At 43.1% G+C, this 27720-nt stretch overlaps 1 long non-coding RNA gene across 1 annotated transcript; it reads right to left on the bottom strand.

Moving 5' to 3' along the window:
- Positions 1–11434: 11434 nt before the first annotated feature.
- On the bottom strand, positions 11435–13902 carry LOC147575673 (uncharacterized). The gene is made up of 2 exons (XR_015242628.1): positions 13695–13902; positions 11435–12025 (listed from the first exon to the last, which is right to left on the bottom strand). It is a non-coding gene; the product is annotated as an uncharacterized LOC147575673 (long non-coding RNA).
- Between the last annotated feature and the right edge of the window lie 13818 nt (positions 13903–27720).

Below are 27720 nucleotides of genomic sequence, written 5' to 3'. Positions count from 1 at the left end.
ATATTTTAGCGATAAAGTATTTTTTAATAAAGGTATGACTTTTTTTTTTAGACACGCTATTTCACACTTAACAGGCTACAGTATAGTGTAAACATAACTTACATGTGCTGGGAAACTAAAAAATTCACTTGACTCACTTTATTGTGATACATGCTTTATTGTGGTGGTCTGGGACCACATCCGCAGTAGCTCTGAGATATGCCTGTACAGGGGAAAAAAAAATGTAGAGTAATATCACTTATAAATGTAGACTAAAAGACTTAAATATTAGCAAATTAAATCCAACCAGTGTATTTTTTACATGATCGTTACTAGTTTTGGCTTATCCCAGGGTTGTGAGAACATCAGAAAAATCCATCAGTGAAAGTTCACCATGTATTTCAGATTAAAAATAAATAATATAACATATCTGGTTCTATAAATTTAATACACACTCTTATCTAAAAGAAAAACTCTTAGGAAAAACTAGAAATAGAAGGGAGCTTCCTTACTCTGATAAAGGGTTTTTACCAAAAACCTAGAGCAGTTACATCACATACTTCTGGAATATTCCCATTAAAAGCAAGAACAAGGCAAGAAGGGCAATTATCGCTGTCACAACTCAACATTATACAGGAAGACTAGCTAATGCATTAAGAAGGAAGGAAGGATGGAAGGGAGAGAGGAAGGAAAAGAATGTGTGCAGTGTGGAAAGGAAATGAAAAGCTACTTTTAGGCATAGAAAATGCATAGACATCAACAGATAAACTATTGGAAGTGATAAAAAGAATTCAGTAAAGTTGCTGGTTACAACAGCAATATAAAATTCGGTGTTTCTTTGCTTATATTTCAGCAACAAAGTAAAAAAAAAATAAAATTGAAAGAAATCCGTCAATTCACAATAGCAGCAAAAACTGTAAAGAACCTAAGGAATACAGAGGCGCTTGGGTGGCTTGGTCGGTGAAGCATCTGACTTTGGCTCAGGTCATGATCTCTCTGGTCATGATCTCCCAGTTAGTGGGTTCCAGCCCTGAGTGGGGCTCTGTGCTGACAGCTCAGAGCCTGGAGCTGCTTGGAATTCTATGTCTCCTTCCCTTTCTGCCCCTCCCCTGCTCTCTCTCTCTCTCTCGCTCTCTCTCTCAAATAAATAATTTTTTTTTAAAAAAAGTACCTAAGGAATACACATCATGTAAAATGTCGAAGAATGGGGAAAAAATTACAAAATTTTATTAAGGATATAAAAGAAGATCTGAGTAATGGGTAAAAAGCACTAAAATGTCAGTTATGCCTAATTACCCCTAAATTTAACTACATTCCAAACAAAACCTGCAGAATTTGTTTGAGTTTCGAAATCGATTATAAAATTCATATGAAAATTGAAATTATGAAAAAAAAATCGTTTTGAAAAAGAACAATGAGAGCCGAGGAGTCGCCCTGCAGATATCAAGGCATTCAAGTTGCAGAAGTTAAAATACAGTGGTCTGGGCAGGAGGACAGGTGCCGGAACAGAATAGAGAGCCCACCGCAAATCCGTGTGCACGCAGGAAAGTGGAACAGGAGAGAGGTTAAAGTACGGATGAGTGAGAAAAGAATGGAAGCATTGGCGCTTCTTTAGATTCCTATGCCAATTATGCAAAAACAGATTGAGGGGTGGGGTGGAATTAAAGATCTCTACACGAAAACCTGCAACACAGAAACTACTGGAACGTGCAGGAGAACATCTTTACAACCTAGAGTGAAAATGCTAGCCGTGAATTCGCCCAGACCTTCTGGCTATCCGGGGCAACCTACACTAGTTCCTACACCCGCAGACCTCCTTTCTCAAGGTAAGCAGGATTTCCCCAGACTGCTTCCCGGCCAGAGTGGAGCATGTGACTTAGGCCGGCCAATCGGACGCCACCGGAGGCCTCCGGCGGAAGTGAGGAAGCAGGCTGGCTCCCTGGAGGCGTGGAGGGGCAGAGGCGGTGCTGGAAAGGTGGCGGGTTCCTGAAAGAGCTAGTTTGTTCTGGGGGTGTTCTTTCATTGAGGCTGAGGCATCTTTTCCCATCGCCCCCAAACGTTGTGTGAACTTCTTACTGTCTGTAAATTTCTTTTCTGCTTAAACCAGTCGGACCGGATTCTATTGCTTGCAGCTAAGAGCAAGAACTGACATAGAGCCCCCCCTTGGACCTGAAAACATCTTTAGAACAAAATATACCATAATCAAAATTAGACATAATAATACTTTTAAAAAAATCCTTGGAGAAGACATTTGCAGGATCCATAACAAAGGAATAAATATGTTTATTTTACCATAGAATTTATATCTAATGGAGAAAGCACCTAAATAAATAAGAGAATGGAAACACCCCAATAGGGAAGTGGGAGAAAAATGAGAACAGGTAATTTTCCAAAGTGTAAACCCAAATGCCTTAATTATATATTTTTTCTTATTTAAAAAATTACATACATAGCATTATGGTATTCATATTCTATAAATTTTTTCACTCGAGAGCATTTATGAGAGTTCGATTGCATCTTGAGAGCAAAAACTTGTAGAATATGAACACCATAATCCTATTTACATAAAATCTTAAATAAAAGCAACATTATATATTATTGATGAAGATGTTAAAAATGCAAAAAAAAAAAAAAAAGGTGAGAAGCTAGAAGTTTCTACAGTAAGCTATGACAGTGATGTCATTTGGGGTTAGAAAAGCCACTGAGTGTGTCAATCAAAGAACACCAAAGATTTACTTGCATTTTGTTTCTGGGGGGAAAAGTTGGCAGTTGTTGATGGTTGGTCTGGATTCTTCTACTCCATTTCCCACACTTAATGTAGGAATTACAATTTGTCATGTGTGCTCCCTCTTTCCTTTTATAAAATCTGAGAAAGACAAACTCACCATTTCATCTGTCCATTATAGGATGTTGTGATAGCATCATGAGAGAAATAATGGCATACTCCCTGTATATAAATTACAGAGGGAAACTCCATGTTGATTCCCCCTCTAAAAATAAGCTTTAAAAAAACCCAATAAGCAAATTTCTGTAGCTTTATTTTCAATTCAGTTTTAAATTATATATATACTTCATCCTCATGAAATAAAGATATAAGACCACGAAGATTCATTTATAATGATTTTAGGTCTTTAAAAATAATGAATGGTTGTTTTTTCTGCTGGCATTGTCATGTTCTTTGTACTGATTCTGTACTTCTGTGTCGCCACAAATACAAACCACCCCCCCCTCCCCCACCAAGGCCACAACTGTGATATGCACTTGTCATTCACAGGCCAAGCCACAGGATGCCACTGTTGCATTTGTGCAATAGTCTACTTAAGTTGAGATGAATAAAGAAAGGGGGGGGGGGATCTCTTCTTTTATAAACAGACACATGATAACTAAGGTTTAAGATTTAAATCTTATGAGTTCTAATTTTTTAATTCCCTTTAAGTTGGATTTTAAATACCACATATTGAAATCACCCGAGTCTTTTAATAATTACATTGAGACTCAAACAAAAGTAAACTATTTTGGAACTGTTAAAAAAAAATGTGGGCACCCACAAATGCTAAGAACAAAGTCCTCTGAGAGTTAAATTCTCAAAAGTGGTTTCTATGCCAGCTACCTGGGGTCAGTTGCTATATTTATATTCGTGAGATCTCAGTGATATATTGCTTGCTAAAAAACTGACAAATAATGTATTCATGCATATTAAAACCTATCTAAAATTATTTGTTTTTTAATGGGGGCAGCATATTTTTGAAATCAAAGTGTTGAGTAAATCAAGTAATGGTGTTCCTTTGACTTACCCAAAGATAGTTTATTTGCATTTCTAATTGATCCACAATTGGTAATGATACTTGACCCTTTAAATTTCTTTCCGATCCCATCCCAGACTCTAACAGGTAATTAAAGGTTTATAAATTGACAATCACAGGTCCCAGAGAAACTGATATTTAAAGGTAAGCATTCCTTTTGTCTTATGAGTCAATAAATTGTACAGAAAGTCATTCCCAATGTAGAATACATCCTATTAAGAAGTTAGGAAAATGTGGTCGATGCATATAGGAAATAAATTGTAGTCCCTCAAAGAGACTGTAGTCTAATTAGGGACACATGACATGTTGTGTGAAAAAGAAAACAATGCCATTAGGAATATGAAGTGCCAAAATACTGTAAAGTGCCCAGTTCTGAAGAGAAGAGTCCCCAAGGACTGGAATGGCCAGGAAGGGCTTTGGAGGAGGCAGAAGTTGTGATCAGCCTGCTCAGTGTCACTTCCTTGCAGAGTCCCCTGTCCTCTACTTGGCCCAGGCTTTCCTCTGCCAACTCAGTCAGTTCTTGTCTTTGGAAGATTTTCATAGCTCTTTGAACATGTGTTTACTTGTAACTCTCAAAAATTGTTCATTTCTGCATTCAACAAATTCTAGGCACAAAGAATACGACCCGCGTGGTCCCTGTCCTTGGAGCTTCTGGTCTAATAAATGCATTGCCATTATTTGCTCATTTGTGTCTCTCTTCTAGGGGCCTGTGACCTACGCAATGTCCCCGGCGGGGAGGACAGAGCAGATCGCGAATAAAGGTCGGTTACGTGAATGGTGTGCCAGGATGGGGCCGAGGCTGGAAGATCAGAAGTTAGCACGGTTGTCCAGCCAAGGGGTGTTGGGAGAGAAGGGACAGTTAAATAAGACGAAAATGCCAAAGGACATGGTGTGTCCCACCCGCAGTGAGGGAGAGGACGAAGCCAAAACCAACTCCCAGGATGACTTTATGCAGTGGGTTTGTTTGCGTGCGTGTTTCTTCACCCATGGCATTGGCCTCCTTTTTCTGTTACAGAATTAACCGTGTGCCAGCCTAGTTATTGTGAAATGAGTTTGCCTAATCTGCAGTAAACTGTGATCCTGCTGTAAAGGGCAGGCCCTTGAAAGATCAGTGCGGAATGGGCCTCTGTCCTGGCCCACGAGCTCGGCAAGGAGGTGGCAGGCCGCTCCAGGTGCATGAGTCAGGCTGCCTTGGTCCCAGCTCTTCACATGCACCCACGCCACAGCCCTTAGTTGATTTAGAGTTCTAGGCAATTCTTAGGGGGTCAGCGTGACTCATAGGGGCAGGACATGAGCAAAGCGATGGGCTGAGCAGTTGTAAGGTCATAAATTTTTAGACTTAACTAAAATAGTCCAAGTCTGAATGCAGGATACCGGTTGCCCGAGCAACCGAGAGGTTAAAGCAGCAATAAATTACGGGCGGTCTTATCAAATAGAGCTGTTACGGCTTTACGACAGAGCACTAGCACCCTCGGTGTTGGCTGCGGAACACAATTCAGCATGGAGAAATTATCAGCAAGTTCACATCAAAGGAAAACAGAAGACCATGACCCAGGTCCAAGGCCTGAGCAGATTGAGGTCTTAATCTCAGACAGTGTAGAGAACAGAAGGTCCGGGTCCTAATCTCTGCCTTTCCTAATCGCGTGACCTGTGGGCGGCTCACCCGGCCTCCTGGAACCGCAGGCTCCCTCTTTAAGAAAGAGATGCTGTGAGGCTCCAGTGAACTGACCTTCATGAAAACACTCCAAAAACAGGGGAATATGCTACCAAAAAAGAAAGAAAGAAAGAAAGAAAGGAAAGAAGAGAGAGAGAGAGAGAGAAAGAAAGAAAGAAAGAGAAAGAAAGAGAGAGAGAGAGAGAAAGAAAGAAAGAAAGAAAGAAAGAAAGAAAGAAAGAAAGAAAGAAAGAAAGAAAGGTGGTGCTATCTCTAAAAGAGGAAAAACAAAATTAGTTGGGGAAGAGCATCAATAAAACTATAATATCTTAATGAAAGCTACCTGTCTGCCAGCAATTGAGATGAGTAAGATCATCTGAACAAAACCCACACCCCTAACAACTGTAAACAGTCATCTTGTGTTACCACTCACACTTGACCTGCAGGGACCTGGTGTTCGGGGTGAGGTAGACATTTTTGGCAAGGCCCTGGCACTCACCGTGCCATAGCCATTCTCCTGGGTCTCAGGCCAGGGTTTGATTAGTTTTGCTAGCGCCCCGCCTGTCCAGATGCCTCTGTCACTCACTCGGTGCCTTTCTCACCCCACCCTGCTTTGTACATTCTCTCTCTTTGTCTCTCTCTCCCTCCCACCCTCACCCCTCCTTTGCGTCTCAGCCCGCACATGAGTTCTGCTACCAGCCAGATGGATTTCCTCTCTCCCGTATGCATTACTCATTGTCCGTCTCTCCTTGAAGACCAGGCCAGAGTATCGGCCACCCAGTGACATCCGCCCCCATATAAGCTGCCTTTGCTAAATGGTTGTGTTGTCATCTTGCTCTCTGTCCCGCGGTAGACAGCAAGCTCCTTGAGGAAGGCCCAGGAGGGACCGTGTTTATTGCTGTTCACACCACATTCCCTGAGAGTCCACTTAACATAGGTTCGGACTCCTTGGCTGAAGAGGAAGGGAGGGCAAAGGAAATGGAAATGGCGGTGAGCTCTTAGCCCTCGGATAAGTGCCTGAGGGGCTTAGCCTGTGCTAATCCCCAAACGTTCCTTGCTGAGGAGACAGCTGTCTTTGGTCTGTAGGAACTTGGGGACACCTATGTATTAGGTAGCTACCAAACATGTGGAGTGGTTGAGGTGTGGGACCAGGGAGGACCCTGCGTCAGACCAGGAGGGAAGCCAGTGACTGCATTGTCTCCCTTTCTGTATACCCTGACAGACTTGGAGGACAGGGACAGGTGTGGGGGACACCCACATCTAAAGATGTTCAGCCCATCTAAAGATCGCCATGGAACAGAAGAATATGTGCCCAACGAATGACCGATTTCACCCTTCTTCTGTCCCAGATGTAACGAGGATTCAAAGACCAACCCCTCTGACTTCTGTGTCCCACCAGCGAATCCAACCAGCAAGCCACATGGGGAAGGCTTTCAAAAGACAGAAGGAAGTGTGGCTTCTTGCCCTTGTTGAATTTTGCCTTCATGGTCATTAGCGTATCTCCATTTGTGACATGTCTATTCAAGTCTTGCACATTTTATTTATTTTCAAAAATGTTTTTTAATGTTTATTTTTGAGAGAAAGAGCATGAGTGGGTGAGGGGCAGAGAGAGAGACACACACACACACAGAATCCGAAGCAGGCTCCAGGCTCTGAGCTGTCAGCACAGAACCCAATGCAGGGCTCGAACCCACGAACTGCGAGATCATGACCTGAGCCGAAGTTGGACGCTTAATTGACTGAGCCACCCAGGCGCCGGTATTTATTTTTTAATGTTTATTTATTTTTGAGAGCAAGAGAGAGAGAGAGAGAGAACAAGAGCAGGGGAGGGGCAGAGAGAGAGACAGAAGAACCGAAGCCCGCTCAATGCTAACAGCAGTGAGCCTGATGTGGGGCTTAAACTCACAAACTGTGAGATTGTGACCTGAGCAGAGGTCGGATGCTTAACCAGCTGAGCCACCCAGGCCCTCCAAGTCTTGCACATTTTAAAACTGGGTTGTTCATCCCTTTTCTGTCCATTTGTAAATTCTTTGAGTTCTTTATATATTCTGGGTTCAAGTCCTTTGTCAAATTTTTGTGCTGCAAATATTTCCCCCAGCCTGTGCAGGCTCCTATGTTCAGTTTCTTAGCAATGTCTTTTGATGAGCAGAAATTCCTACTTTTGATAATGTCTAAGTTATTGCCTTTGTTCTTTGATGATTAATGGTTTCTGGGTTCTATCTGAGAAATCTTTGCCCACCACAAGATCATAAAGATAGAGTTCTATATTTTCTTCCATTAGCTCATAGTCTGGATTTTATGTTCAGGTCTGTAATTCAGCACAGATTAATTTATATTTGTGGAGCGAGGTGAAGTTGGGGTTCATATTTTTCCAGATGATGTCTGCTTTTCAGCAACATTTGTTAAAAAAGACCTTTCACCATTGGACTGACTTGGCAGCTTGGTTAAAGATCTACCAACTATATATGGGTAGGTCTGTTTCTAGAGTTGTTGACCTGTGATTTTTGAGCAACACGCTCACCTAGAGAGTGGGCCTTGCAAGATTTCCTCACTCTTGGGCTTTACTTTAGAGGGACTAAGAAATGGGCGCCTGGGTGGCTCAGTTGGTTAAGTGGTTAAGCATCCGACTCATCTCTGTTCAGGTCGTAATCTCACGGTTCGTGAGATGGAGCCTCATGTCGGGCTCTGTGCTAATGGTGCAGGGCCCACTTGGGATTCTCTGTCTCCTCTCTCTGCCCTCCCCAGCTGATGCTGTCTCTCTCTCTCTCTCTCTCTCTCTCTCTCTCTCTCTCTCTCAAAAAATAAATAAATAAACTGTAAAAAATAGACTAAGAGAGAATGCTTGGTTTTGAGAAAATAAAGCACATGCTTATTGAATTAGAGTTCTTTGGGGAAAAATATTTTCAGACACCATAAATAAGCAACATGGCAGGCATGAATTTTCCTCCACAAATAAAATGAAGGACACATTTCTTTTTTTCTTTTTTTAAAATGTTTATTTATTATTGAGAGACAGAGACAGATAGAGCATGAACATGGGAGGGGCAGAGAGAGGAGGAGACACAGAATCTGAAGCAGGATCCAGGCTCTGAGCTGTCAGCACAGAGCCCGACATGGGGCTGGAACCCACCAACCGTGAGATCATGACCTGAGCCGAAGTCGGACGCTTAACCGACTGAGCCACCCAGGAGCCCCTATTTTATTTTCTTGAACTAAAATTCAATTTGCCTTTAAGGCATTATACCTCCATGCTGGTAAAAAGATCATTCTAAGTCTTTCCTGAGATTTCCCCCCTCCCTGTGGTTGCAAGAGAATCTTTTCTTAGGAGGTTGAAAATGATGGGAGGAGGGGAGGGCAGGGTGGGAAGAGGGACCTTTACTCTCTTGTCCATTAGGAGGGAAATGATATCCTTAAGAATCAAGACTGAACAATCCCGTAAAGGTGAGTTGGAGTGATAATAGAGGTTGGGGTTCATTTTTTTCCATATGGGTATCCAGTTGGTCTGGGTCCTATGCCAGATGGAACACAGAGATCTCTGAATAGGCTGGGAGTCTCTGAACTTCCATAGGCTATCCCCTGATGCTGTTCCCCTCTGATGCTTTATCAGCTCCCTGGGTATTGTTAGCTTCTGTGGAATATGGTGGTGGCTATCTGATGTTTTCACCTGCTTGACATGTTTCCCTTTCTTCCAGCCACTGCACTTTAATTTCTCTTTGGGAAACCACTCCTCCCACCCCATCCCACCCCACCCCTGGAATAGATGGAGTTAATAAGTGATTGACTAGCTCCTGACCCAAGATTTAAGCCAATCCTAAGCAATGAAAGTCAGCCCCTGGGATTCCTCTATGGGAATTCTGTCTGCTGAGCTTCAGCTTGGTGCACTGTAGACTCTACTTTTGGATTATCCTACAGAGAAAGAATCTGACTGAGAATGAAGCCAGCCCAGTAAGCAGTCGAGCCATGAGAGAGCCCCAAAGACATCAAGTCCTTCTGAGCAACAGAGTTCAGCCATGCCTAAAGCTAGATCCACAATTTCATGGGCCATTAAGTTCTCCTCAACTGTCAGCCTATTTAAATTGGAGTCTATCATCTGAGTGAAAAAAAGTCCTGATATACCACAACTGGGGCAGCCAACAACCTCTGCCCTTCCCAGTCCAAGGCTCTCTCTCTTCTTTTCCACACAGATACTATTACTAAGCCCTCAAGAAGAGCAGTAGCCAGGAAGTGGCTGTCTTGAAGGAGTTCCCACTTTCTTACCTGCCATGCTGACTGCCTGCTGGGAATAGGGTAAAGAAAAGTCAAAGTGAGGATGAACATGAACTAGCACCTCAAGGTGTCAAACTCCCACACAGATCTCTTTCTCTGTCCTGCTTTCTTGCCTTCCTTTCCTATCCATTTGCTCTTCCTCCCCAGTAGTCTTGTTTCCAAGCCAATTTAACACATAAATCACTTACGTTGTGCCCAATGCTGTTTGGAATCAGAAAACATCACCTCAGCCCTTGGAAAGCTCAGGTGTAATGAAAGAGACTTTGGAGCCGGGACAGCGTCAGTGAGGGAGCCTGGGGCCAGAGGACAAAGGGCAGAAAAAGTCAACACTGAATTTGAAGCAGGTGATGATGCCATTGAATGAGTCCCTTCAGGGAAGAGGAGGGGCTGGCATGGATAATGGGGACATGAGAGTCAAGTCAGATGAGAGACCGCTAGGCTCAGGATTCTGAAGAAAGAGACTTGAGGGTCCATTACATACGTTTTTGTTAAATAATGCCTGAGAGGTGATCTGACACCGGTAAATCCTTTTATTTCTTTTAGGTAAAATTAAATCCAATCGTACACCTCAATTTCACAGTTTAGTAAACGAAAGAACGAAGCCAGTAGTTCCCGCAACAGGCAGGGGCCATGCATGTCCCCAAGATCCTTCAGGGCCTGCCAACCAGAAGAATGGGCTCTTACCTGTCTCATTAATTCTGCTTACTCATGAGATTTTTAAAAACAAACATCGAAATAAGTTTGAAAACCCAAGGATTAGTTTCCTTCCCATGCAAGTACTAATATAATTTCTTCCTTCTTTTGAGCCCCATCTGCCCCGCACCCCCCACCTCCCCAAAACGTGGATCTAAATTCCCTCTTCTGGTTCCCTACCCCTCACTGTACCCCAAGACTCAGAACCCAGATCTCTGCTTTTTTCCCCACAGTCTCCTTTGCTGCCTTTAGGACACCACCTCTCGTTTCTGAGCCAAAGACACCCAGATGTGTCAGTTCAGCCTGACGTCTATCTTGTGCAGGACCTTTCTGCCTGGATGCTCTGCCCACAGCTCCTCGATGAGAAGGAACGAGAAGAAATCAGAGTGACCCCGCTCAGCAGAAAAATCATCCTGGTGGAAAACCACCAGTAGCGGCAGCCACTGGATGGCTAGAAATACTGCCATCATTATTACCTTCTTTTTGCTTGACGGGACCTCTTTTAATGTAACGAACCCCAGCTGATTTTATAAAAATAACAATAATTTTAAGCCAAATATGGTAAAATAGAAACAAAAATTACCCGGAACATTTCAGTGTTGAAATGCTTCCCCCCCCCCCCCAACCTGTTTTGCTTATCCAGGAATGTGTTCATAAAATTTTGGAATTGGGAAAAATTGAATATTACAAGTTACCCGTTCACATTTGAAAAGTTTTTGTGCATAAGATGAAACACCTTTTATAATTTATTTAAGCAATCCACTCTTGTTAGATTTTGAGTTGTTTCCAACTGAACTCCTATTGTTGGACATTTTGGTTGCTTCCAACTTGGCCCTGACAAACCAACACAGAGCCAGAATAACTGGTTGAAAATAAATTACAATAAAGGAGAGGGGAGAAAGGAGGAAAATGACTGGAGAAATCCTGGAAAGATGGGCCAAATCGCTTAAAGAAATAAAAGTTTTTAAAAATGCCCTTTTGTGCACAAAATTTGCCAACATTTGTAAGACAAAAGAAAAAAACACAAAACCAACAGTGATTAGAGATTATTCATTTTCTTTTTTAATGTTTATTTTTGAGAGAGAGACAGACAGAGAGAGAGGGAGACACAAAATCCAAAGCAGCTCCAGGCTCTGAGTTGTCAGCACAGAGCCTGATGTGGGGCTCGAACTCAAGAACGGGGAGATCACGACCTGAGCCGAAGTCAGATGCTCAACCAACTGAGCCCCCCCCCCCCAGGCGCCCCATAGATTATTCATTTTCAACCAAATTATTATTATTTTTAGAGAATGGCTCCACTAAGTTATTTTAAACAAAGTCACGTGCATGTCCTCTGCTGGACCAATGCTTATGTAGCCAATTAGGTTGTTTGTGATCGTCCAGTGTTATAAACTGCAAGAGGGTTTATATTAACGTTTGCGAGATTGCCTTCTAAAACCCAGTGCTTTTCTCCCAGATCTGGTGGTGGTCCGGATCTGTTCCTGACTGGTCCACCGACAATGCAACATCTCACTGGGTCTCATTCCCGGCCCCTTCTCCTCTGCGTTGCTCAGCACCCCCGCGGTGGCCTGTGCTGAAGGGGCAGGAACAGTAGCTGTCTGGGCTCTGACATCCAAAGCTTGTCTGGTACCTGTAAGAAATGGAAAGCCACTCTAAAAATAAGTTGTTTCCTCCTGCTCCCAATCCCTCCTCAAAACAGTAAGAGGATGTTTCAGAGTTTTCAAATGGAAATGGTCACAGCAGCCAGAGGCCACGGTCTTGACTTTGACAAGCCTTAACCTGTCTTCCTCTAGTCCTCTGAAACAGGACCGAGTTCAGAACGAGAAATTAAAAGAAGACCCGCCACATAGATTTGTCCATAATGCCACTCTTAGAGTCCCATTTCCAAGGGAGACAAATTCACTTCTGGCACCTGAAGTTGCTTATCTGGTTCCTCAGAGCTGCAACATTGAATTCGCTCCCAGGTATGAATCAAACCATCAAATATTCTTTATATCTGCTGCCAGGAACAAAGGTAAAAACCAGCTCAGGTGAGTGCCTCACAATATACTCTATGCTTCAAGAAAACTACAGCCTGTCTTACCTCTTCACTAGACAGCATATTATTTTTCTTTTATATATGTATGCTTTGTCGGAACCATCTGAAAGTTTCAGACACAGTGACACTCACCCCTAAATACTTCGGCAACCATCTACCACAAGGGACATCTGCCAATACCACAACAGAATTATCACACGGAGGAAAGCTAACGTTAATTTAATAACATCTGGTGTACAGTCCATATTCAAATACCACAAGAGTCTTATAAAATTTATTTTTTATCACTTAAAATTTCATCCTATAGCTGTGGTTCATCACTGCCTTTGATTGTTATGTCTCTTGCAGCCTCAAGAAATTCTAACTTAGAATAGTCCCTCTGGCTTTTGGTTTTGTCTTGTTTGTCTGTTTTACATTACTTGATTAAAAAAAATGTTTTTAACGTTTATTAATTATTGAGAGAGAGCAAGAGTGAGCAGGGGAGGGACAGAGAGAGGGAGACAGAGGATCCGACGCAGGCTCCACACTGTGAGCACAGAGCCCAATGTGGGCTTCGAACTCATGACCGTGAAACCACGACCTGAGCCGAAATCAAGAGTCAGCCATTTAACTGACTCAGCCACCCAGGCGCCCATTACTTGATTTCTTTTTCATTCACACCAATTGTCTTGTAGAATCTCCCACATCCTAGATTTGTCTGGCTCTTCCCTGGTGACTAGATTCAGGTGAGACATTTTAGGCTAGACGTCTGTCCGAGTGATGGAGGCTGTACTTTCTGTATTGTATCAGAAGGCAGGTAACATTCGGCTGTCCCAATGCTAAGTTTGTTCACTCTGTGGCCAACTTCTTCTTAAAACATAAAATTAAACCACACACGAACAAATCTATATTTTCTAATTGCCTCTCTGCGATGAAAGCCCAGTGTATCTTACAAAGCAATCTTCCTGCACAACTTTTAAAAAATTCAGCCCTAAGTCACAAGGCTTCTCCTTTCCTGTGAAGCGGGTGTTTGAAAAGCCTTTTTTCACAGAATAGATCTTTCACAGAATCTGGAATTTCTCTTACCAAGACCAAAACCAAATCAAGCAAAAGCAGCACCTTGCAAACCGAAAAACCCAGTCTTCACAGGGTATGAGTTTTCAAGCCGAGGTTCCAAAGTGAGACAGATTGCTCAGGACAGGAGGCAGTGGGGTGGCAAATGTGGCCTCTGTCCTTGGTCTAGAGGGTCACCGGCCACCTCGCCCAGGCTCCCGTCACTCACATGATGGGAATCCTGCATGCGCTGCCTGGGCAAGCCCAACTGGGAGACCCAGAGCTGGATGCTGCTTCTGTTTTGGAAATCAATTCAGGGGCACCTGGGTGGTTCAGTCGGTTAAGCGTCGACTCTTGATTTCGGTGCAGGTCACGATCTCACAGTTCGTGGGCTTGAGCACCGCGTCGGGCACTCTGCTGTCAGCGCAGAGCCTGCTTCAGATATTGTCTCTGCCTCTTTCCGCCCCTTCCCCACTCATGTGCACTCTCCAAAATAAATAAACATGAAAGAAAGAAAGAAAGAAAGAAAGAAAGAAAGAAAGAAAGAAAGATCAGTTCAACAGACTTCACTCCTGCCTGCTGAGAAACAAGGTAACTTCTAGATCCAGAATAGTCTGTGGACTTGCACCGAGCTGTTATCTTTGTATTAAGAAGACCTGGAGGGAGCGAGAGGAAAAGGAGATTATTTTCAATGCACTCTGAAATGGCTAGAATCCTTGTTGAAATTTTAGACTTACAGAACCATTTTCAGAAAGAGACGTAATTTGTCTGCATCAGTCTGAGTGAGTGTGTCTTACGATTTTGAATCTGATCAGAGCTTTTGATGATCGACTATGCAGGGGAGATGGTTCCTGTTTGGGGAGAAATCCCCAGACTTCCAGCATCGTTTCCTAAATGCAGACCTAGTTCTGTCAAACTTGATGGATATTTCAGTCCCCACAGCTTCTTATTGCTGCTTTTCATTTTGGGGAGATGCTCAGCTGATAAGAAAATGGGCTGAACATTCAATCGATAATAGTGATATAAATAGTCTCTGGTTGTATAAATAAAGCTGCTTTTACCTGAGCGATGTTTTCAACCTCTGGCAGCAGCAACTTTAGCAAATGCCCTTTTGGGAAATACCCCCAATAAATATTAAATTTGAAAAGAGTTTTGTGAACCGAAGACTCCCCGCATGAAATCACAGAAGGCAGATCTTATTTAAAATCGGTTTTCAGCTGCCGTTTCTGGTTGCAAGGTAATGAATTGTTCTACTAATTGAACTTGAAGTTCACCTTTCAATTATGAAGCAAATTGCAGAACCCAAGGACGGGCAGGTAAAAGTGAAATGATGAGCAGTCATGTTGAAACTAAGACACCCTTTGTTCCGTCATCTGTGGGTACAAGAGCTTTCTGTCCTTTGGAAATGCCCCTGGCAGTGTCTGAGAGCGTAGAAATCTCAAAGCATCTCAGGGGTGTGCCTAGGGAGAGAGAGAAAACAAGAGAGGGAGAGAGAGAAAACAAGAGAGGGAGAGAGAGAGTCTTCTTTTACTGCATTTCCCTTTATTTTCTTTTATTACATGAGAAAACGGTCTTCATGTGACAGCATAAATTAAAGACACTTGAGTTTGCTCCCTTCGGTGTTGACTCTGAGGGAAGCTGAACAGAGTGGTGGTAAATAACTATATAATTGAAATCGCCTTGCTTTGTTGTTACCTTAGAAGGGGACTGTTGTGTAGAGGCTTCAGATTTATTGAGGTAGATTACACCCCTGGGTGTAAATCACTTTGTAAAAGTAAATCAGGCAGTTTCCATAATTCCCTTAGGCCTCTGGGGTACAGTTTAATACACTAAGCCATAATTTACTATTAAGGGGGACCCTTGGGGTGACTTTTTCCTGGGGAATTATCTTCTCACTGGGAGACCGCTTATGATGCTACTATAAAGAAGCCTCCCTGTCTTCTCTCTGCCCTGGCCATCTCATGTTATATGTCCAAATGGGGAACGTTCCGACTCCCAGTTTGGAAGGCAGCAAGTTGGGTCTTACGTTTCTGGCACAAGGAGACATTATTGCCTGGAACACGAGGAGATACCACATGAAGGATGCCATCTCTCTCAGCCCTGGATCCAGGAGGATTTGCCCCCCTTCCATCAGCTGGGCTTTATTTGGAAAGGCCAGCCTGGGACCTTGGCACTCCGTTTCATTATGAGGTTTTGAATAGCAGACACTGTTTCCTTAAAGTATTTCTCTAAGACTGTTTCTCTAAGACATTTAATTTGCATTTTTGTTTGATTTAGGATATGACCATGTTTTACATGTTTCAAATCCTATTTCTGATTTGCAAAAATAAGAACCAAGTGGTCGTCTAATCCTTAAAGGTTAAAAGGAAGAAGTAGAATGTGGGAGTGGGGGGATGATAAGAGTTAAATATGGTCTGAGTTTATTTAAAATGTAATTACTTTTGGCCTTTGTAATTTTGTTCCTCTTTCACAGAGATGACAAGAATTCCACAAACAATGGCAGTCGGCGGAACCTAATATGCAAGAGAGGATTTGGGTGGTTCAAGGTGAAATTAAATCATCTGTGTAGGTAAGTGCATTATAAGCAATCTCCAAGCTTCGTTCTTGATTTTCTAGTTTCTGGTTTCCTTCTTCTGCTGTGGTGCAATTCTGCTCCATCCGTTGCCAGTGGTTCAATTGCCGCCCTGATGACCAAGCTCCTAATAGCTTTGTAATCCTTCTTTCACACCTACATTTTTCCATTTCATTATTAAGTCAGTAGGATTTAGGCAGCCTCTCTCCTGTGCCTCTTTTCCTCTTCTCACGGCTCTACTGTTTTACTTTTCAATTTAATTGCTTCTTTCCAGCAGTTTCTCATTATGTAATTCAAAGACTAAGGGTGCAGAAGACTACTCAGGCTGGCACACTCGTGTTCACAGTTTTAGCTAAAAGTCCTAGGCGACACTTCCTTAAGCAACAGTAGAGGGATAAGTTTGTCAGAGTTGTCCATTGTTCTGAGTTGCTTTAGGAACTTGGTCTTTAAAAAAAATTTTTTTTAAATATATTTTTAAATTTATTTATGTTGAGAGAGAGAAAGAAAGCATGAGTAGAGGAGGGATAGAAAGAGACACACAAAATCCAAAGCAGGCTCCAGGCTCTGAGCTGTCAGCACAGAGTCCCATGAAGGGCTCGAACCCACGAACCGTGAGATCATGACCTGAGCCGAAGCTGGATGCTTAACCGACTGAGTCACCCAGGCGACCCAAGAAAATTGGTCTTGATTGTAATGGGGATGTTTAAGAAAGTAGCGAAACGTCCAGAAGATGAAGCTCCAAATCAAACTCTGATTTGTAAATTTGTCAAAATCATCCCTACGCCCAGCAGTAGCCCCGGAAACCCTGCCCCATCCTGTTCCCTTTCAGGAGGTGCGCAAGCCTGGGACAGGCTGTGGACAGAGCACCTGAATGAAGTTCTCCTCCTCATGTGGTTGGTCGACTCTGCTGGAGCCCACAGAGGAGGTGAGAGGCCCAGCCAAGTAAGCAAATAGATGCCCCCTGGTCAAGAACATTCTCTGGAGAGACAAATCAGAAAACAGGAATGGTGTCAGCCACACATCCGCCAGGACGAGAAGAAATCCAGGAAGCCAGATAGACCTATGATGGTAGCAATTTAGAGATATCACTTCCGGGTTTATGGGGAAGAGTGGGGTACACATAGGTATTGGATTCGTCAGATGGAAAATGTACATATACACACATGAACATACAGGTGTATATGTGCACACATATATTCTAGCTTAGGCAGTGAGGCCTTCAAACCTAAACATAGAACTCTGGCATCATATTGAGGGCTCCTGGCAAGTGGCCCCTAAGTGTGTTCCCCTAGCTTCTCTCTCTATGTCCAGTGTGAACCCACTGGCCACAGACTAGTTACGAAGTTCTCAAGTTATACTCTGTCGAGTCTCAGCTCCATAGCTCACTGACCTCTGTTTCCTCATCTATAAAATGGGTATCATGTGAGTTATATTGGGTAGGCTGCATTAGCAACCTCATCAAAAGAGAAAACATATAATAGACTTAACAACTAGAAAACACTCAACAAGTTGCTAGTTATCATTACTTATTATTATATTCCCTTCTTAGCCTTTGTAATTGATAACAATAGAATTATAGGTGGTTGCGGGGGGCGCCTCAGTGGCTTAGTTGGTTAAGCGTCCAACTTCTGCTCAGGTCATGATCTCTCAGTTTGTGGGTTCGAGCCCCGCGTCGGGCTCTGTGCTGACAGCTCTGAGGCTGGAGACTGCTTCAGATTCTGTGTCTCCCTCTCCCTCTGCCCCTCTCCTGCTTGTGTTCTCTCTCTCTCTCTCAAAAATAAATAAACATTTAAAAAAAAAAAAAAGGAATTATAAGTGGGAATTTTCTGTATAAAATACAGAGGCTCTGTGACCCAGGATTTTTTTTCTTCTACATCCTCTATTCTGAGTCAAATGCAATAGAACATGGAAATATAACTGAACATCAGTTATTACGTGACCAAAACTCCAGGGCAAACTTTTGGAAGGTTATAAAACTGTTGCCAGTTATGAATAAAAATGTCCTTAAGACTTGTAACGGTTTGGCAATTCCTTAGACAAAGATCACAATTTTCAAGTCAATTACCACACAGTAAATGTCAGATCCTCAGTGCACGTGTTTTAGATATAAAAAGGTAAGTTGAGAAGTCAAGAAGAGCTAGATCCTAGCATAAGTTTTTCTTTTAAAAAGGTCCATTGTTTCTGAAAAATGGGCAGGCCGGTTTTTCTCAATGCCCGGAATGCTAAGACCTTCCGGGGGATTCATAAGACAGATTTTGGGGCCTGCTGGACCAGGGGTCGTGGTGCTGAGGGCTGTGTGCCTGTAGCCAGTCACCAAGGTGAATCTGTTCACTGGGGTGGTTTGGAAAGCATGTTTACATGGTGTGTCCACTCCCACTGCTCAAAACTCCCGGAAATCAAGGACTTAGAGATCTGTTTGTGATGCTCCAGACCTGCCAGTGTGATTTCAGCAATGCTTTTGCCCTCCTTGCTTGGCTTTTTAACTAAAATGATCTTTTGCTGATTTCAGAAGTTAGGTGAAAATACAGGAAGTACATGGGGCGCCTGGGTGGCTCAGTTGGTTAAGTGTCCAACTCTTGATTTCCATTCGGGTCATGATCGCACGGTTCGGGAGTTTGGGTCCTGTGTGAGGCTCTGTGCTAACAGCACAGAGCCTGCTTGGGATTCTCTCTCTCCCTCTCTCTCTCTCTCTCAAAAATAAAAAATTTAAAAAAAAATTAAAAATAGAAAATACAAGAAGTACAAATAAGGGCAAGGAGATTATTATGGTCATTCACAACTCAGGAATACCACTGTCAACATTTTAATGTTTTTAAAATTCTTGTTAAAACACATACATATGATTATATATACATTTTATTTTTCAAAAGTGGGAATATGCCATGTGTACTATTTATAGCCTGCTTCTTTTTACTTAATAGCAGATTATGAACTTTTTTGCATATAATTAAATGCTTTTAGCACCTTTTCATGATTATGTATTATTCTGTGTTATGAGAGGTCCATCATTTGGTTAACCATGTGAGCCTTTTCCTATTTTAAATAATACCATGATGTATGTACTTACATTGTATGTATGTCTTTGTTCTTGCGGTTTCTGGCGTTTTTATTTCTTTCTGCCTATTGTGGGTTGAACCACCTGCCTGGCAGAGATGTTGCCCAGAGAAGCCAAATACGTGGTTTATCTCACCAATAAGTGACTCAGCATTAAGAATGATCTCAGGAGGGGCGCCTGGGTGGTGCAGTCGGTTAAGCATCCGACTTCAGCCAGGTCACGATCTCGCGGTCCGTGAGTTCGAGCCCCGCGTCAGGCTCTGGGCTGATGGCTCAGAGCCTGGAGCCTGTTTCCGATTCTGTGTCTCCCTCTCTCTCTGCCTCTCCCCCGTTCATGCTCTGTCTCTCTCTGTCCTCAAAATAAATAAACTTTGAAAAAAAAAATTAAAAAAAAAAAAAAAAAAAAGAATGATCTCAGGAATCCCCATACATTGATTTTTCAAATAAAATTAAGGCCTAGAAAAGCCAAGAACTTTGCAAAAGCATCGCAGCTAATGAATGCAAAGCACAGACTAGAATCTAGAATGCCATGATTCTCATTTGATACACTTTCCAACCTACCGGATCATCCCCCATAGCGCCCTGAAAGGTGAAGTTTTAGGATCATGCAAATGCAAAACACATAAATGTGTATGCATACATACATGCATATATGTGTATATACATCCACACATATAAATTTATACACATGCACACACATGTATATGTTCTAATTTAGGAAGAATGAAATAGAATTACTTCATTAGTTAATTTTTTAGGTTTAATTCTTGATTTTTGAGAGAGAGCGAGAGAGAGAGAGAGAGAGAGAGAATCCCAAGCAGGCCCCATGCTATCAGCATGAAGTCTGACTTGGGGCTCGATCTCACAAAACGTGAGGTCATGACCTGAGTCAAAATCAAGAGTCAGACGCCTAACCGACTGAGCCACCCAGGCGCCCCTACATCATTAGTTAATTTTTAAAAATCAGCTGTCACTACGGTATTATAGCATGAAATAATTCTAAGCTTATCATTCATGTCCCTGAAAGATTTTCCAGAAGAGACAGAGGTGCAGGCAGGTCAGTCCCTGGGTCTCCAAGTACTCAGTGCACATGAAGCACCATTGAGGGCTAAAACCAGTGCCATCCACTAGAGCCCGGGCACAGACGTCTCCTCTGACTTTCCTCCTGCCTCGCCATCAACTCTTGGGAAACCTGAGAAGACACTACAACAAAAGTTTGTCCAAAAGCCAGTGAAGCAATGGAGCAGCCAAACCTTGGTGGCTTTTCACGAGTGTTGGTGCCTTTAATATTGCTGTCCCAGGCTCACAGACTCTAACGATCACAAAAATATGCTTTGAAGCCCAAGATGACGACCTTACATAATCGCAGTGCGGCCAGTGCTTAAGAGGGGCAGATATTGAAGTCAGAAAGTTGCCAACAACCCTCGGAAGGTCTCAGCATCAGGCGTAGTTGTACAGAGCAGAAGCCCCTTTTAGCTGAGACTCATTCTGGGGTGCACAGCCTCCTTCTCTCCGTCTGAGCAGCCACATTTATATGCAGGGGGATTTTCCAAATAATCCCAGAGGCAACTCGGGTTCATATTTCTCTCTGGCTCGGCGTGAGTGTAGAACCAACATGACTTCAGCAGGGTGGGCATGCCTGGTGACATCATTTATCCGTGTCAGCAGAGACTTTAGCTGGTGTTTGGTGAATTCGCTACGTCGGGAAAATAAGCCAGTACTTTCTGACTTGGGGTAGACAGATCGTAGAAGTCTCAATTGCTTTTAGATCTTTGCAGTTCTAAAATTGCAAGCCTGGTATTTTTCAAATACCTAATAATACAGTAGTATTTTACATAATTGCTTTCCCTAACATTCGTAGAAAACTATAAATAGTCCTCTTAATAGGCACAGAAGTACTTATATTCCAGATGTTCCCATGGTGAAGGGACTTGAGCTGTAATTTCCACCTATTTCAGAAGCACTGAGACAGGGAAACTTGACAGACACATTCTTTTCTTTTGCCTCCTACAGATTCCCACATCCCCATCCTCGAAGCCGGTTGGAGATGATCTGATCTCCCAACACTGCAGGGCTCAAGGCTGCCTGCAGCAATTCCTGTGCCTTTTTAGCTCCATCCAAAATAAACCTCGCTCAAAACCTTTCTGGGAGAAGTGCTGTAACCTCTGCTCCAGGAGAGAGAAGTTTCATGCTTGTTTGCTTTCTTGTTTGTTTTTAAAGACTACTGAAGGCAGGTTGAATGAAGACTTTCCAGTGGTACTTTATTGGGGTTCCCTCTTCTTGATTTCTGGGTTTTCATGCCTGGTACAAACCCACTGATGTGTGAATCTAGCAAACAGTCTCTCTCCACAATTTAGAACCTTCACCAGTAAAATTTGGGACTTTCTGTAGGCTGAACTAAAATCTGCAGCGCTCTTTCGGTAGTCTTGTCTCCTGGAATCAGCATATTTGAATCATTGGGCCCTAACTCACACCTCGTGGTACATTGTAATGCATCTTCAAAGGCACTGTGGACCTGATTGTTCCCCGCCCCGGGCCTGGGGTTGGAGAGGGTGCAGGGCTGGGCGGCACAGGGGCATCTGGAGCCTCTGGGCCTCATCCACAAGCTTTACGGGATGTGCCAGCAGAAGGGCCACTTTCTAAGCTCCTGCGTGGTGTTAGCAACTCTTAGGTAGGTCAGGACCAGGAGAGTCCCAAGGAAGTTGGGGATCTGGGGGTGCATTATCTTTTTTCTTTTTTTAAATGTTTGTGTGCGTGGTGTGTGTGTGTGTGTGTGTGTGTGTGTGTGAGGGAGAGAGAGAGAGAGAGAGAGAGAGAATGCACATGAGTGGGGGAGGGGCAGAGAGAGAGACACACAGAATTCAAAACAGGCTCCAGGCTCCAGGCTCCAAGCTGCCAGCGCAGAGTCCGACACTGGGCTTGAACTCAGGAACCGCAAGATCGTGACCTGAGCCAAGGTCAGATGCTTAACAGACTGAGCCACCCAGGCGCCCCTGGGGTTGAATTTTCTTAATCCAACTCTTGGTACCTTCCCCTGGAAGTCTTTGGGCCCCCACAGCAGTAGACACTCCGGAGTTGGGTTGACGCAAGTGGATTCCCAAATCCCCAATGTCCTTGGGAACCTGCCTGAGAAAGGACCAGCTCTCATTTGCCAGTCTCCCCTTCCAACTGCCCTTCCTCCTCCTAATGGAAGAAAAGCACACTTCTCATGTGTGCCCCGGAATGTAAACACTAGAGCGCTACACCAAGCCAAAGCGATCTGACATATTAGTGTTGAATCAGGCGTCATGAACATGCTGTCTACGCGTATTTCTGTTAAAGGAAACCACAGCTGCAGAGCTGGGAGTTTTAGTCCAGATTAAGTGTTGGGACTATTTTCAGGATGTCTTTTTCCCCCAACTATTGGCATAGCGCTTGCCTTTGGACGGAACGCGAGCAAGGAGGAAAACAGTCAGTGGGATCTCTGCCTTCTTTCCGTTGCTCTCTGTGAAGTGAAGTGTTATCCCAGAGACGCATCTGAACGCATTCATTTGAATGGGTGAAGGGAGGCAAATTCTTTCTAGCAGAAAGCTGAAGTCTAATTTGGCTGATTGATTGGATGATGAGGACTGACTTTGTCAATTCATTAGTATGACAACCATTTTTTGTAAAAGAAATGAGCTAATTGGTTGCTCCAACATCCTGAATAAGTAGGTTTAAAGCCCTTGATGAGGTAAGAGCATTCTATCAAAACTATTCTGTTGGTAAAGACATAGTGAAATTAACAGTAGATTTTTAAAAATCTTGTTGGTAATATTGGGTGAAAAAAAAATGCCTAAGTGAAAGAATAATGAGTGTAATTAATCATCATTTACTAGGTCTTAGTAGAACCTGTTTGGTTATATTTTCCCAGAAATGACTCCAATAACTGAATAACAATTTTTTTTTTTTTTTTTTTTTTTTGTAAATCAGATGGTTTCTTTTCCTTTTTTTTTTTTTTTTTTTTGGTTCTTAATAAAATTGGAGGAGGAGGACCTAATTGAGTTGTCAAGTGATAGATTAATAAAAGTAATTTTTGAAGATGGATTAGTATGTGATTTTTGAACTCTCCCTTGGAAGGAGTTCGAAGAATGGAGTGTGCCGTTGCTGTAACAAAATTCTTGCTACTTATTTATCAGAACTGCGAGCTGTAGAACTTACCTACGTAATAACGAAAACCAGGAAGGGAATGGAAGCTGCCTGCTGGCTTACTGCAGTAATGGGTCATGGTCACCTGTGGCTGAATCCAACTCTTTAAGAGGGACATTTTCAGTGACATTCTACGTTTATATGTAATGATTACATATCAACATTTGAAATATATTTATGTTGTTTTGCTCAACTGTGAGCTAATGATACTTGTAGCAATAATTCAACCCAGATAGAAAGGAACACTTAGGAACTTACTGTCACTAGACATTTAAAGAGTCCAAAATTCCAATTTATATGCATACACCTGTGTCAGAGAAACATAATAGGATCATCAGTTACCACCTTGAAGCATGCACACATTACATGGAGGCAAAATTGTGTGGGAGAAGTGGAATGAAAATGTGGGTTCAAGGAGAAAAAGGAGTGATACAGATGTTCCAAGAGGTAAACAAGAGTGGTTCTCATCCTTTTTAAATGAACCATGGAGGCTTTCCACTCTTCTTATACTTAGACTTTGTTATGTGTATTGAAAAGAGTTCTGTAACCATTTGTTTTTCAAATGCCCTGTTTACAACACACTGGGAGCATATCTTTTGTGACTATTGTAACTTATGGTGAATTGTCTGGGTGGCTCAGTTAGTTGAACCTCTGAATCTTGATTTCGGCTCAGGTCATGATCCCAGGGTAGTGGGATTGAGCCCCACGTAGGGCTCTGCACTGGGCATGGAGATTGCTTACGATTCTCTCTCTCTCCCTCTTCCCATCCCATCTGGCATGCGTGCATGCATGTGCTCACTCACTCTCTCTTCCAAGTAATTTTTTTTGAGAGAAGGCACAAGTGAGTGAGGGGCAGAGAGAGACAGAAAGAGAGAGAGATGTGGGGCTCTATCTCATCCAACGTGGGGCTCGAACTCATGAACTGTGAGATCATGACCTGAAGTCAGGTGCTTAATGACTGAGCCACCCAGGTACCCCTCAAATAATTTTTTAAAAGAGAAAATTTTAAATGTCAACTAAAAAATGTGTGAGAGGAATGTTTGATTTTAATACTTATATAAGCTTACTAGGGAAAATTTTGAAATCCACGGCGCCAGGAGACCCAGATTTCTTGATATAAGACAGGACAGCTTTTCTCTCTCCTTCCCCTGAGCTTCTGTTAATAAGCAGCCTGCCTCTGGGGGCCACATGGGACCAATGTACCCTTACCTGCCAAGTGTTTTTAAGCTTGAGCAACATTTGGACCCCTCTTAAAGGGAAATAGCACGTGGATCCCTATTGTTGGGTTAAGTTGTTTCTATAGTAATGTTCCATTCCAGTATAAAACGCCATTGTAACTCCATGGCTCCTAGACATTGATTCATAGAAACAAATGTACAAATCAAAAATAAACCACAAAACCAACAAAATTGAAATTTTAGTTAACACAGCTGTAGATAATTGCCTGCAAAAGCAAAATGGCTGCTCTCCTTGGGAATGTAGCACCGATGGCCATGGCAGTGGCTTGTTTCCTCGTTCACCTTTCATTATGACAAACCATCTTCCTGGGGGGGGGGGGGCCACAGAATCACTCACTGATTGCCTCCCCTTTTCTCTGTTCAACTACTATAAAGTCTTTGTGGACAGTCTCACAGGTTAAAGTCCCTGGTGATGTCACCAGGTGGTGTCACTGGGCTTCACCTGGTGAGGACCCTCCTTACAGATCCTACTGGTATATCAATAGCCCACATCACTTGGAATAAGAAGATTCCGTCAGACTCAAGAGCTGAACTTGCTCATTTGGGCCTTTGGACTTTCTGATACGCAGCATTTTGAATTTTTTCATCCTTTACTAGTTCTTTTTTCACTTTTAAATGACCAGATTTTACTTTTCAAATTTTTAAGAAATTTACTTGTTTTGAGAGCTAGAGAGCAAACAGGGGAGGGGCAGAGAGAGAGGGGGAGAGAGGATCCCAAGCAGGCTCCAAGCTGTTAGCGCAGAGCCCAACACGGGGCTTGGATCCCTCGAACTGTGAGATCGTGACCTGAGCCGAAACCAAGAGTCAGACGCTTAACCGACTGAGCCACCCAGGCGCCCCAACCACATTTTACTTTTCAAGTACGGGACTTCCGAAAGACTCTGAATTGAAATCCACAAAGCGGATTGAACATAAAGGAACACTGAAGAAGCAGCCGTGACTTCCAGCTTAAACATTGCACAACCCGGTTGTATGGTCTTGGGTAGCCCACCCCTCTCTGAACCTTAGTTTCCTCTTTTATCAAATGAGAGAATAGATTCCATGAAACCCAAGGTCCTAAGCTGCCATCATTCTAAAAGTGACAGGCAAAATCAAATCCCAAGGATAAAAGAATTCAAATGTTGATAGGGCTCCACAGTTTTCAAAGCACCATCTCAATTGGTTCCTATAACAACTAAAGGTGCTATGAGGTATTACTCTTATTCCCATTTTATGCATAAGTCTTGTGCAGTATTGAGAGATGAAGTGACAACTAAAGTTACTGAACTAAGGAGAGATCTGGGAACTCTCTGTGTGGGATGTTGGATTTCTAAATTTTCTCTAAACTTGTTGCCGTTTGATTAGAGGAGAAATTTATTTACACTTGACATTCAGAAAATGTTCTTTATCCTCACGGGTCATTGCCTGTTCACATGGCTGTGGATTGTACGGGTTAGATCATTCATTCCTTCATTCATTCACTCACTCATGTGACCAGGATTTATTTACTGGTCATGTCAGCACAGCATTATTCGAAGTGCTATGTGTGGATATAAGAGAACCCATGAGCATGTTCATGGGCAGCTGGAGAAAACAGCATGCAGCATCTAGGTCTCCCTTTTTTTTTTTTTTTAATGTTTTTAATGTTTGTTTATTTTAGAGAGAGACGGAGTGCGAGCAGGGCAGGGGCAGAGAGAGAGAGAGAGAGAGACAGAATCCAAAGCAGGCTCCAGGCTCTGAGCTGTCAGCACAGAGCCCAATGTAGGGCTCGAACTCATGAACTGTGAGATCAGGACCTGAGGCGAAGTCAAAGTTGGATGCTTAACCAATTGAGCCACCCAGGTGCCCCCCACCTCTCTCTTTTAATGTTCACTTATTTTTGAGAGAGAGAGTGCAAGCCAGGGAGGGGCAGACAGAGAGGGCAGAGGATCCAAAGCAGGCTTTGCGCTGACAGCAGTGAGCCCCACGTGGGGCTTGAACTCACGAAACATGAGGTCATGACCTGAACCAAAGTCAGACCCTCAACCGACAGAGGCACCCAAGTGCCTTATTCACTGATACAGACGCAGAGCTTAGAACAGTGCCTGGAGAACGGTGGATAAATGAGTGAATGAAACAGGCATTCAATTCTGGGATCACATAATTGTGCCCAACTTCTAGGAAAGTTTTCCCGCCGACGCACCCCTCAAGGCTCTGCAGTTCCTCTCCACTCTGCCTCGTAGCACTTACCACCCTGTGCTTGTTCTCCTTTAGTTTAAAATTTGTGATCAAAGTTCATACATACATAGAGTTAAAAATTAAAACTTGCCAAAGGCTGGTAATAAATCACAGCAATCCTTAACCCCTTCTTGCCCCTTCTCGCACACTCGAGTTCTGACACCTGGAGGCAGCCACTTTGAACTCTTGGAGCTGTTGCTTCTGGCAACTGCCTTCACAATACTGTGTAATATGCATACACGGCTTGTTCTTGATGTATGCATCTTAGATGATATCTGGTATCTGTTATGATGGATCACTGTGTTAAATTAAGTCACAGGATTATGACCATGTGGGTATTACTCATTTTGGTTCAAACACTCCATCAATTCGGTCACCCGTCTGTCTTTTATCTTGCCCTAGTGACCGACCGCCTCGGGTATCCTGGGGAGCCCCCTTTCTCGGTCTTCTCTCCCCAAATTCTCTATCCGCCTGTTCCAGGTTGGCCATGCTGCTCTTCTGTCTGTTAGAAATTCCTCCTCACCCGTCTCCGGGGTTATATCCACTCCTTCCTGGATCCCCTTCTTTGTCTTTCTTGATTTACTCCTTCATCTTTCCAGAGCATAAAGCCCACTCACTTCCTAAGACAGAAGAAATGCGGGGGGAGATGCTGAGTCCTGTCGCATGTCTGGAAATCTGTTTTGTCTCACATCTGAGTGAGGTTAGTGGAGAACTAACTTCTAGATCGAATCCATTTCTCTCAGGATTTAGAAGGCATGACTCACCCCCACCCCTCATCCCCATCTTCTGCACCCAATGTTGAGAAGCCTGACGCCAAGCTATTTTTTTTTTCTCCTTGGAGAATTTTTGGGAACATTTCTTTATCTCTGTTGTCAATAGCAACATGCCTTTGGTGTGGATCTTTTCCCTTTGTTGTGCTGGTTGCTCGATCAGCTCTTTCAATCTGTGTCCCAGTTCTAGAAAATGCTCAATAATTATTTTCCTGTCCGTTTTCTCTGTTCTCTCATTCTGAAACTCCTCTTAGTCTG

This window comes from Puma concolor, chromosome D3 (genome assembly GCF_028749965.1).
Source record: "Puma concolor isolate L17-30 chromosome D3, mPumCon1.1.hap2, whole genome shotgun sequence".
In the NCBI taxonomy this organism is placed as follows: Eukaryota; Metazoa; Chordata; class Mammalia; order Carnivora; family Felidae; genus Puma; species Puma concolor.
The sequence above is the reverse complement of the archived record's forward strand: the minus strand, read 5'-3'. Positions and strand labels throughout refer to the sequence as shown.